The 13,531-nt window shown below is 33.5% G+C and overlaps 1 protein-coding gene across 2 annotated transcripts in view; it reads right to left on the bottom strand.

The window, feature by feature from the left end:
* DIP2 (disco-interacting protein 2) overlaps positions 1-13,531 on the bottom strand; it is a 282,433-nt gene that overhangs the window by 107,478 nt on the left and 161,424 nt on the right. The window lies entirely within an intron of this gene.

The raw sequence follows: 13,531 nt of genomic DNA, 5'->3' as shown, positions 1-13,531 counted from the left end.
CGACTATAGAGGAGGTGTTGCTAAGCTTATCCGATTTGAAATGTTTGTATATATGTGGAATCTACTAGAAGAGAGCTACACAAAATATTACCATATTATTATTTTATCTTTTATAGTTTACGATATATTCACCATTGAAAATTAAAATTTTATGTTTTTTACTTACCTTGGTCTGTATTTTTGCAAATTACGGATCCAAATCTCTCCCGATTTTTTGAAATATATATCCTTTAATTAACAATAAATTTATTAGTATTATAAAGAAAGAATTATTTCAAAATCGATACCAAGTCAAAAGTTATGTGTACTTAAATTAAAAAAAATTAAAAAGTTGTTTTTTCGCGATTTATTTTACGAAAAAAGTACCTACATTAACCTTTAGTTATACAGAAAATAAAAACAAAATAAATAATGCGTTTATATTTTTCTCAACGGTAAGATTTTGGGAACATGACACATAACTTTTGACTTGGTATCGATTTTGAAATAATTGTTTCCTTATAATACTAATAAATTAGTTGTTAATTAAAAAATATATATATATATTCAAATATATTTGAAAAAAATCAGGAGAGATTTAGATTCGCTATTTGCAAAAATACAGACCAATGTGGGTAAAACACATAAAATTTTAAATTTCAATGGCGAATATCTCGTAAACTTTAAAAGATAAAATATAGTTATAGTAATATGTTTTGTAGCTCTCTTCTTTTAGATTTTACACATGTACAAATCTTTCAAATCGGATAGAGGACAAAAATTTGTCATGATTTTTAATTTTTAATATACCCGAGACACCCCAATTTGGGGCCTTGAGGCTCCGCCCCACCTTAGTGCTGAAATTTAAAACTTAAGCTCAGTAACAACTCCTGAGAAATCGTGAGAAATTTTATTAAAATCGGATTATCTGTTTGGAACTTACAAATTTATTTGCACCTTTTTTATTTTTCGTTTCCCCCACTGTGACCCAAAAGATCGGTTTTAGGTTCTCGCACAACCACAATATGAGATTTTGTAACCATCCTCGGGTGAAATTTATTGTTAATCTTCTCCATTTGCAAAGATTCATCTTTTTTGCCTTTCTTTCCTTTTGAAAAAGCCTAAACATAGTCAAGTTTCTTAAAAGGCTCAATAAAATGTTAGCATATTTAAACAAAAATATGAAATACGAAAGGAAAAGTTTCGCGTTAAAAATATTTTTATGAATGATTATCTTTTGTCCCCTGTAAACTCGTCATTCCCCTGTAAAATCGTATATTTGATAAAATTTAAATTTTCAAAGCATTCTTGCAATAATTCTACTGCGTATAAACATGGCAGGATTTAAATGTTTAAAAATATATTTGTTTTAGGTAAACAAAATTTAAATTTTCTTTTTTTCAAAATTGTTTTTTTCGAAATTGTTTTTTAATTTTTTTAAAAAAGGTTTTTCCAATTTTTTTTTTTAATTTTTTCGAAATTTTTTTTTTTGGAAGAGAATTTAGACAACAAATTTTTTTCGATGAAAAAAATTCGGGTTAAATATTTTTCGCATTTTTGGCCCAATATACTATAGCCTTATATACATCGTTGCAATGGATTCTGAAATATCTATCATTAGATATCCATATTGTCTATATTAATGACTTAGTAATCCAGATATACAGTGGTGGCCAACAATTTAAGACAAATACTTGAATTTTTGTCTATATTAATGACTTAGTAATCCAGATATACATAGATAAAAAATAGGTAAAAATCGAGGTTGTTCCCGTTTTTTCTTCGTATGAGTGGGTCGATTTTAAATAGCAACCAAGCGGTAGAATTCTCGATATATTGATGTATGAATCATGTATGCAAGTTATTTGGGAGCTACGGAAAGTTGATTTCAAAATACAGACGGACATGGCTATATCGCCTTCGCTATCTATAACGATCCAGAATATATTTTATGGATCGCAAATGAAAAATGTAGAAATTACAAACGGAATGACAAACTTATATATCGTCTAGGGTATTCAATCGATTAACGGTTAATCGATTAACCGATTAATTTTGGACGGTTAACTGTTCGAATAATTTGAAATTGCCGATTTTCAAATAACAAATAAACCGATTAATTTCTGTCGATTAACCGAAATTAATTTTTTTTGCACTTTAAACAATTTTTTTGTATTTATTTTTCCCTTTCAATTCAAATACAAATTTCAAATTAAAAATAGATATTTTTTGAACATGATTAGTGAGTATGTATAACAACTGACATATTTAATTTACATGTATTTGAAACTTTGTTTGTATTTACATGGTATAGGCGAAACTTTTTTTGAAATGAGTTTTTTATCATAAATAAACGAAACTATTAAATTAATCAAAATCTAAAACATTCCAATATTCGATATTGTCAGTTTTTATAAAAAAATCGAGTTTTTGTCAGAAATATGAGTGATCACAGATCGAGCTGCTTTTCTTGATTAAACGCTTATTGGCCAAGATATTAGCGATTTTAGATATGGTGAGTTTTTATATAAAAAATCTATTTTTGTTCAGAAATATGAGTGATCACAGATCGAGCAGCTTTTCTTGATTAAATGCTTATTGGCCAAGATATTAGCATTTTAGATATTGTGTGTTTTTATATAAAAAATATATTTTTGGCCAGAAATGTGAGTGATCACAGATCGAGTCGAGCTGCTTTTCTTGATTAAACGCTTATTGGCCAAGTTATTAGCAAATTTTGATATTTTGAGTTTTTATATAAAAAAATCGATTTTTGTTAAGAAATATGAGTAATCACTAGAGTGCTCCAAAAAAATAAAATTGCGAATTTTGACCGTCCCCCCCTCTAGAATTGTTCTATGTATTGTAGAAACACGTTGTGTAAAATATTAGGATGATAGGATAACGTTAACTGGTGGCGCAACGACGCTGAAGTTTTGAGGTGCATTTACAAGGGGAAAATATGCAATTTTTTCAGTTTTTGTAAAAATTTTGCCATTAAATAATGACTTTTACAATTTAATTTAAAAGAATCGAAATGTGTACGTAATTGTCGTTATAATAAGATATAAAATACAATTCAATTTTTTCAATATTTGGAATTTCTCATGGAAAGATAGCGAAATGTTATATATTTTTGGGCCGATTTTGATGAAACTTAAGAAAAATATAAAATGAAGTCTAGTATTCACAATAACAGTATAAAAATGGAAATTAACCCTTAAGAGTACTTGGGGTCAAAATGAATCTGTTATTCGTGATTTTAAAAGTTGAGGGTCATTTGGACCCCAAGTGCTATTAAGGGTTAATTTCCATTTTTGTACTGTTATTGTGAATACTAGACTTCATTTTATATTTTTCTTAAGTTTCATCAAAATCGGCCCAAAAATATATAACATTTCGCTATCTTTCCATGAGAAATTCCAAATATTGAAAAAATTGACCTTTGACCTTCACGATTTAAGGGTTAAAGTTTTCCGATTTTAGTAAAACTTTCAGACTATATTTAAAATTACCTGGACTATATTATTCTGAATAGCTTTTACTTAAAAATCATTACAGTAAGGAAATTCTGGTCATTCCCAAAAATATGGCCAACAAATTAGTTTTTCTCGAAAATCGCACAATTTATATCGCAGGTACGGAAAAACTATAGGAGGTATTAACATACTTTTTTCACATTTTTATTCCCTATTATGTTGTCAATAAATCCCCATGTGATGATCAAATAATTCTGAAATTTGTTTAACAAAATTTTTAAAAATTTTAAATTGGAGTTTTGAAACTGCCGTTAAAAAAAATTAATTTTTTTGGTCATACCTGCGAATAGGTTAACGGTATCCTACGAGGACAAAAACTCATATAGAAGTAAATATGGATATATTTTAAGTAAAAATAAGCTTTTATTTTAATATTTCTCAAAATATGTTAATTTTGTTCATAAATTTCTTATTCTAGTGGCCTGAGACACGTTAATGGCCTGGCGATTTTTTAATAACTTTAACATTCGTTGCGCCACCAGTTATCGTTATCCTATCATCCTAATATTTTACACAACGTGTTTCTACAATACATAGAACAATTCTAGAGGGGGGGACGGCCTGTACCTAGAAAGTTTTTTTCGTCCATACAATATTGGAGCGCTCTAGTGATCACAGATCGAGCAGCTTTTCTTGATTAAAAAATCGATTTTTCTTAAGAAATATGAGTGATCACAGATCGAGCTCCTTTTATTGATTGGCCAAGTTATTAGCGATTTTAGATATTGTGAGTTTTTATACAAAAAATCGATTTTTGGCCAACGCAAATAGAAACACTCATCGTTTCTTGGATGGACCTAATGTGTCGTTAGAAAATAAATGGGGGAAACCTGGAACTGGAATGCCTTGTTTTCGTCGTTGAAATTTCTTTAACGATTGATTCCAAGTACATATTCCAAGGATTATAGCAGCGTTCGGCCAAATTTATCATTCCGGCACATATCAAAAAATCTGGTCAATGTTGTAGATGGCGGTCGATCAACCATTTTTCAGATGCCATATTACTACCTTTGGCCACATATTTACAGCATTTGATAAGTGGGCGTATTATTGGGCGTAAAAAACTTTTGTGGACTATTGCGAACATTTAAAAGAAAATAGCCAAATCGGTCCAGGTGTTCTGCGATTTTAGATATATCGAAAAAAAGTGCGCGTGGTAAATTTTTCTTACGAATTTTACTACGAACATTTAAAAACAAATTAGCCAAATAGTCGTTTTCCGATTTTAGATAAATCGAAAAAAGTGGGCGTCAGTAAAAACTTAAGTTGGATAACTACGAACATTTAAACTAAAAATTAGCCAAATCGGTGTAGCCGTTTTCCGATTTTAGATAAATAGAAAAACGTGGGCGTAGTCAATTTTTCATTCCGTAAAAACCTAAGTTGGACTATGACCAACATTTAAAAAAAAAATAAAAGAATCCTTCCAGACGTTAGGAAAATTACAACTCTTTATTGATTTGTTAAATAAATACGTAAGAGGGATAGCAATATTGTCAGCACAATTGATTAAAATACTGCTGGGGATTTTATCAGGACCAAAATTATGCGAAAATTTTAGTTTCTTTAATTCCATGGTTATATTACAAACATCGATAAAGTGTATAGATACTGATTGATTTGAAGATATCGTATATGGGTAGTCAGCAGAATCATTATAAGTTGCATTTGAATAAGTTGTTGAGAAAAAATCCGCAAATAGATTGCTTATAACTGCATCATCACTAGATTCATTTTGGTTAAACTTCATAGATGAGGGGAAGCCAGTTGATTTTCTTTTGGAGTTGACAAATTTGAAAAACGATTTAGGATTACGTTTAAAATTGTATTTAACTTTGTTTATATAATTATTGTAACACGATTTACTGAGCAGAGTGTACTCAGCTCGACAAACGGAGTACTTGAGGTAAAAAAGATGAGAACCAGTTTGTTTAAATTTTTTGTAAAATTTATTTTTCTTATTTTTAACTTGAACCAGCTGTTTATTATTCCACGGTGGACCAGACAGATTTGTATATATTTGTTTTGGAACACATAAATCCAAGAATGAATTTAATTTATTGTAAAAAGCTTCAGTCATTTGCTCAACATCTGTATAGTACGAAAATATATTGTACCAGTTTGTATTGTTAAGGAGTTCATTCAACATATTATAATTGGTACGATTGAACGAAAAAACCTTTTTACTTTCATCAGGTGAAGTCAAGAGCGATTTATATATTACTAGCAGACCCGGTGCGCTTCGCCACCCCAATTAGAAGAATGAAATAGTACTATTAAGTCTCCCTTTGTGAATCTAATTGTAAATGTCTAATTTCATATTTCTGGGTCCATTATTATAGAAAATGCAAAAGAAAGTTACCACTAAAGTCACCTTTTGTGAATTCAAATTCATTTAAAATCATGTGTGCCTAAAATTATTATAAAATATTCAAAAAGTATCATTGCAATAAACAAATAGTACCATTGATTATCACTTCTGAATTCGCATTCACTAAACCATAACCCGTCAATTTTGAATTTAAAATTTGTATAGCCTTTCCTATATTATCAACTAATTTTGTTTCTATAACAATTAATATTTAAAAATTATCACAAAACCCAAAAATAAAACGAAACCGCGGTAAAGTACCATTAGAATATATAAAAAGTACCAAAAAGCCCCCACTTGTGGTTTCCCACTCACTCCCATATAAGCTTAATTTCATGGTTTTAGGTTAATTGGTGAAGAAATTACAAAAAGTACCATTCGAATAAAGAAAAAGTACCAAAAAGTCTATCCCTAGAATTCTCACTTACTTTAGAACATATACGATTAATATCATGTTTCTAAGTTCATTGTTATAAAAAATTCAAAAAAGTACCATTAGAATAAAGAAAAAGTACCAAAAAGTCTCCCCCTGGAATTCTCACTCACTTTAGAACATATACGATTAATTTCATATTTTTATGGCCATTATTACAGAAAATTCAAAAAGTACCGCTACAATATACAAAAAGTACCAAAAATCAGGCACTTGTGGATTCCCACTCACTCCGGTCCATATAAGGTTCATTGGTGAAGAAATTACAAAAAGTACCATTCGAATAGAGAAAAAGTACCAAAAAGTCTCCCCCTAGAATTCTCATTGACTTAGGACCGTGTATGCTTAATTTCATGTTTCTAAGTCCATTGTTATACAAAATTAAAAAAAGTACCATTATAATAAAGAAAAAGTACCATGAAGTATCCGCTAAATTTTCAATCACATAGGACCATATACGCTTAATTACATATTTCTAGGTCCAAGTACCATTATAATATAGAAAAAGTACCAAAAAGTCCAAGTACCATTATAATATAGAAAAAGTACCAAAAAGCAGTCACTTGTAGATGCCCACCCACTCTGGCCCATGTAAGCTTTATTTCATGTTTCTAGGTTCATTGGTGAAGAAATTACAAAAAGTACCATTCGATTAAAAAAAAGTACCAAAAATCTCTCCCTAGAATTCTCACTGACTTAGGACCGTGTATGCTTAATTTCATGTTTCTAAGTCCATTATTATAGAAATTTCAAAAAAGTACCATTATAATAAAAAAAAGTACCATGAAGTATCCGCTTGAATTTTCACTCACATAGGACCATATACGCTTAATTTCATGTTTCTAGGTCCTTTATTGTAGAAAATTCAAAAAGTACCATTATAATATAGAAAAAGTACCAAAAAGCAACCACGTGTGGATTCCCACCCACTCGGGCCCATGTAAGCTTTATTTCATGTTACTAGGTTCATTGGTGAAGAAATTACAAAAAGTACCATTCGATTAAAGAAAAAGTACCAAAAAGTCTCCCCCTAGAATTCCCACTTACTTAGGACCATATATGCTTAGTTTCATGTTTCTAAGTTCATTGTTATAGAAAATTCAAAAAAGTACCATTAGAATAAACAAAAAGTACCAAAAACCCCACAATTGTGGTTTCCCACTCACTCGGTTCCATATAAGCTTTATTTCATGTTTCTAGGTTCATTGGTGAAAAAATTACAAAAAGTACCAATCGAATAAAGAAAAAGTACCAAAAAGTCTCCCCCTAGAATTCTCACTTACTTGGGACCATATATGCTTAATTTCATGTTCGAATTTCCAAAAAGTACCAAACTTATATTTTTTATTTTTTGTTAATTAAAGAATACGATTTAAAATTTGTTTCTATGTTTATTGGTTTAAAAGATACATAGGGTGCAAAAAAAGTACCAAAATACAGTTTTTACCCGTTTTCTCCCCTAAAAGTTTCGAATATCCAAAAAGTACGAAACACCTGTCAGCTTATTTTTTAAATGGAGTAACATGCTATTTTAAGTTTTTTTGTATCTTTATTAGTTTTGAAGATATAAGGTTACCGAATTTACCCGTTTTTACCCTTTTTTACCCCCTAAACGTTCGAATTTCCAAAAATCCCTTCTTATCGGATCGTTTTGGGGAGGGAGGAACCCACAGATAAAATTTCGTGATTCTAGCTTCAGCCGTTTGGGCTGTGCGATGATGAATCAGTCAGTCAGTCAGTCAGTCAGTCAGTAACGTTACTCTTTTATATATATAGATTGGCGTTCTTAGCTCAATTGTAGGATGGTAGCAATCTTCTGGAGTTGTAATTGGGGATGAGCGATTGATGAATGAATTAGTCACATCGTTTACGAATATTAGGTCCAACATTTTTGAATATTTATTTGTAATGCCATTAATTTGAAATAGACTTGAGTCATATAATATATTAAACAACTCATCAAACTTCGAATTTTGCCTTGTTTGGACAAAATATTTATCATCTGGCAAATAATTCCAAGCTACTGATGGCAGATTAAAGTCTCCAAAGACAAAAATAGCGTCGTTATTATGAAGGGAGCGGCCAATAGAACTAATAATTTCAGCATGTTTGATGTATGTTATTTGTGGAGAAGATGGCGGAATGTAGGAACATGTAATAAATATTTTATATCCATTTACTTTTACTGATACTGATATAAATTCTATGTCTTGTGGAAATTCGAAATCTACAAGTTCAGATGAAAAATTAGAAGAAACTGCGATAAGGACACCACCACCTGTGGACTTGCTGCCACGATCACGACGAAAAATATTAAATTTGTTACAAAGTATTTCGGTATTTAAAAAATTTTTATTGAGCCATGTTTCTGTTAATACTAAAATATGTTGATCAATGTTAAAGCTTTCTATATAAAGGGATGATAGTTTTGTTCTCAAACCACGAACATTTTGATAAACGATAGACATGAAGTCATTAGTTGGAATTAGTTTTTTGGAGCAACAAATTTACGTTGTGGAAGTACCGCGATATTTTGTGGCCTAGGTCTGTAAATATATTCACGAACAAGTGTATTTATAGGCCAGAAATTCGGATCAACTAAGGTTTTAAAAATATCAATGGAAACAGTAATTTTAAATGATGAGATAGATATGGGTTGGGGAAAGTTAAACTTTTGTATTGAAATATCAGCTTCATTTCCAATTATATTTTTCACGTAGTAGTCAACAGATTCAGTTGTAGTATCGTTTGCCAAGCGGGAAATAAATATTGTTTTTTTTAGGAGGCATTGCTCGTAGAGCAATACGGACGTTTTCATTATTTAGCAGTTGTGGAGGATTGTAAGAAGTATTATTGTTGTTGCAATTACCAACGAACGACAATTAATTTTTATTTATATAGAAGATAGATAGATAGGTAGATAGATAGATAGAGCCCGCAAGGGTATTCTCAGGAGAGGATAACGGGAGTAACGACCCCGCGGACCCTAGTTTTGGCAGGTATGGAGGGCGTACTAAAAAGGTGCTTGTGCCCAATGAAGTACTGTGACAGGGCGAGTGGATACCGCCCTTAAATAGGTAGCCGACCACAGGGGTGCCCTCTAGAGAGGCGTAGTTAGAAGGATGACGACTTCGTGGTTTCCCCAGTCCTTACCCATGGAATATGACAATTTTATGGGTATATTTTCCCGCCGAAAGGCATTAAGATCAAGCCCAGTACGGTCTTAATTATGGTATTTCTGGACAAATGGATATGAATGTGATATAACCCCGAGACGACTTCCGCCGTAAGGTATTAAGACCAAGCCCAGTACGGTTTTAATTATGGTATTCCTGGAAACATATTTGATTCTGACGCTCCCTTTGGCTGACAGCTGTGGTATTCTAGGACTTCAGTAGGTGGAAGTGAAATTCCACTGAAATGGCTCCTAGGTTAATGTCTCAGCTGCCTCCGTCTCGTTAAAATTTAGCGAGTCTTGGAGTACGTTCGATGTTTGTCACCATTGAGTTGGTGGTGTAGGTTCAGATGCATTTTCCTGATTAGCACGGATCTGGCTCTGACATAGGACCCCATAAGGTTTCTATGTCAACCCTCGCATGGCCTCCCTGCTTGCATAGATAACCATGGGATCTATACGTGACTACACTTCAAATGGAGATAGCGGCTTCGAGTTGAGACCCAATAAAGACATGGCAAGTAATTACAGCAACCAAAAGCAAACAACCGCAAACAAGGATGAAAATCCCTTTAAAAGAAGCCTTGTGATAGTAAGATCACCAGAAGAAACTGTGATGGAAGAATTACTAAACCGGAATAGTTTGAGTGATAATAATGTGGATACAATAAGAGATGCTATGAACACACCGGTGAATGCACTTAAATCAAATAGATTCGCAGAGGAGGTGAGACATCTTAATCACCTCAGACAATCGGAGGAGAGAGCATTTATTGAATTAGGCAGTAAACTAAGTGCGGCAAATGTTGTTCTTTCCAGTGCAAAGAATATACACAAGTCACTACGAGATAATATTAACTGTGCTCTTGCACTGTACCAGCAGTTAAGGGAATACAAGGAAGCGATAGGCATTAATCCAGTTGTTGTGAATGACACATGCAAGCAAATGGAGACGAAGGCCACTCAAGTAGACCCAACTTCACCGCCCCAAGAAAGAAAACGGAAGATCGCGAAAACACCCGCAACGGTCAAAGCCCTACAAGCCAATGATGAAATAAATAAACAAGAGAAGCACAAGACCTTATGATACAAAAGACGACAGAAGATAATACTGACATATTGTTGATAAGCGAACCATTTAGAAACCCACCATCCCATGTTTGGTATGAGGACAAAAATCAACGTGCGGCCATCATGGTGAGAAACAGGAGACTAATTGTGAGCGAAGTTGATGAAACTAACACTGGCTTTGTATATGCAACAATTGGGAAAATTAGAGTATATAGTTGCTACTATTCACCAAATATGGACTATAATGGTGATGCAGAGGTTCTTAACAAACTCGATGATTCTATCAGATCCTCAAAATATAAAGTGGTCATTGTTGGTGATTTTAATAGTAAATCCCCAGAATGGTTCTCGAATACACTTGATCGTAGAGGTAATTCAGTGTGTGAGATGATTGCTAGTATAGGTCTAACAGTATTCAATATCGGAGACAAATTTACCTTTAGGAGAGGAGCTAGTGGTAGTATTATTGATATTACCTTTGGAACACCAAATTTTTGTAATGAGAAAATGAATTGGAAAGAGCTGGAAGATCTTACGTTAAGTGACCATCAGTATATTTCGTTTAATATAGATAACCATCCAAATTTAGATCAGGTTCAGGTAGACCTTCCAAGATGGAATGTCAGAAAACGTAATGATGAGAAACTGCTTCAATATATCACACGGGCTAAGGAAAGAAATATGAGAAATCAAACCGAAATTACAAATGTAGAGAATGCAGCTGAAATACTGACGAGAACACTCACAAGAGCTTGTAATGTTGCAATGCCAAAAATACAAGGATACAACAACAAACGACCCGTCTACTGGTGGAATAATGAAATACGTGAGCTGAGAGCGAAATGCCTCGCAGCACGCCGAGCATCGACGTAATCATGATAATGAAATCTTATAATGAAATGAGTACAAGAAATCACGTAAAACTCTAAGAAAGGCCATAAAAGAGAGTAAGAGATGTTGGACGGAGCTATGCAATGAAATAGATTCGGACCCTTGGGGAAAGCCATACCGAATTGCGATGAAAAAGCTGGGTGGAACCAAACCTATACCTGGTATTAAAGAACCAATGTGGGCAACAAGAATTGTGGAAACATTATTTCCATATGATGAAGATGGGCTGACTAGTGCACCAAGGCTACATGTCGACAATTTCATCCCAATAAACGTAGATGAGGTTAAACGTGCAGGCAATAAACTGAGTATTGGAAAGAGCCCAGGACCAGACGGTATACCAAACGAACTCATAAAACTGGTATGTGACATATGGCCTGAATCCTTAGTTAAAGTCTTCAACTTATGTCTAGAGACCGGGATTTTCCCCGCTAAATGGAAGATACAAAAATTAGTTTTATTACGAAAGGTAAATAAACCATTGAGCGAACCTAGTTCATATAGACCACTGTGCATGCTGGACTCACTGGGAAAACTCTTAGAATGTGTACTATTAAAACGCCTAGAAGATTGTATAGATGACCTTGGAGGTTTGTCTCCTATGCAACATGGTTTCCGTAAAGGGAAAAGTACAGTAGATGCCATTAGTAAAGTTTACAATAAAGCGATACAAGCCAAAACAACAGGAGAATACTGCGCAATAATAACACTCGATGTGAAAAATGCATTTAACACAGTAAAGTGGAAAGTAGTACTAGACGCATTCAAAAACAGGGGAGTAGACAACTATCTCTACAACATAGTATCAGACTATCTGGACAATAGAATACTATTATACGAGACGGAAAATGGTATACACGAATACCAAATAACAGCCGGAGTACCTCAAGGATCCGTACTAGGACCATTCCTCTGGAATGTGATGTACGATGGCTTATTGAACTTCGACCTACCAGAAGGAGCAAAATAATAGGTTATGCGGATGACATCGCTCTCGTCATAAACCAACAAACTGCCGAATTGATCGAGATACTTGCAAATGATAGCTTATGTCGTTGTAACAGATGGTTATGGAGAAACGACTGCAGCTGGCAGTGCCAAAAACGGAGCTTTTACTAGTGACTGATCGAAGAGTCCCGCAGATTAGACTTCAAGCTAGTGAAATATCCTTAAAACGCAACTTATGCTATTTAGGTGTACAATTGGATGACAATCTCAGCTTCAAACAACACGTGCTAAACATTCGTAACAAAGCCATGCGAACAGCAACCTCACTGGCCAGAATAATGCCCAACTGTGGCGGCCCAAAACCGCAAATAAGGAAATTAATAAATAGCGTAGTGCACTCCCAACTTCTATATGCTGCCCCTACATTTACCAGAGCATTGCAGTTAAAGTATAACATAAAGGAATTACAGAAACCACAGAGAGTTAGTGCTCTCCGCATCACATCAGCGTACCGTACAGTATCCACAAGTGCGGCTTTAGTGCTTGCAGGTCTACCTCCCATAGACCTATTAATACTGGAAAGAGAGGAAATATATATCCAAACAAGACACATATATAGGAACAATACTAGTCCAGCAGAGCGGACGAAAAAATGTCTGAAATGAGGAAAGGCGCTAGGGATAATATAATAAGCAAATGGTAAGAACGTTGGAACCAAGAAGAGAATGGAAGATGGACATATAACCTGATTCCAAATATAAGAGTCTGGATCGAAAGAAAACATGGAAACGCAAGTGATGACCAACCACGGCAGTTTTAATAAATATCTACATAGATTTAAATTGAAGGACATAAGCAGTTGTGACGCATGCGGAGCAGCAGAGGAAGATGCAAGGCATATACTTTTTGAATGTGAAAAATGGCTGGAACAGAGAGAAACTTTGCAAAATAACCTAGGTGTGACCTTAACAACCGAAAATATTGTGAACATAATGTTACATTCTGCAAATCAATGGAAATAGGATAATGAAGGAAAGGTGCTCAGCAGTTCCGAACCTCCTTACATAGAATGTAAGGAAGACGTAGGAATGATACTGAAATTAAACTACCCGCCCTGATGAAAT

This window comes from Calliphora vicina, chromosome 3 (genome assembly GCF_958450345.1).
Source record: "Calliphora vicina chromosome 3, idCalVici1.1, whole genome shotgun sequence".
NCBI lineage: Eukaryota > Metazoa > Arthropoda > Insecta > Diptera > Calliphoridae > Calliphora > Calliphora vicina.
The sequence above is the reverse complement of the archived record's forward strand: the minus strand, read 5'-3'. Positions and strand labels throughout refer to the sequence as shown.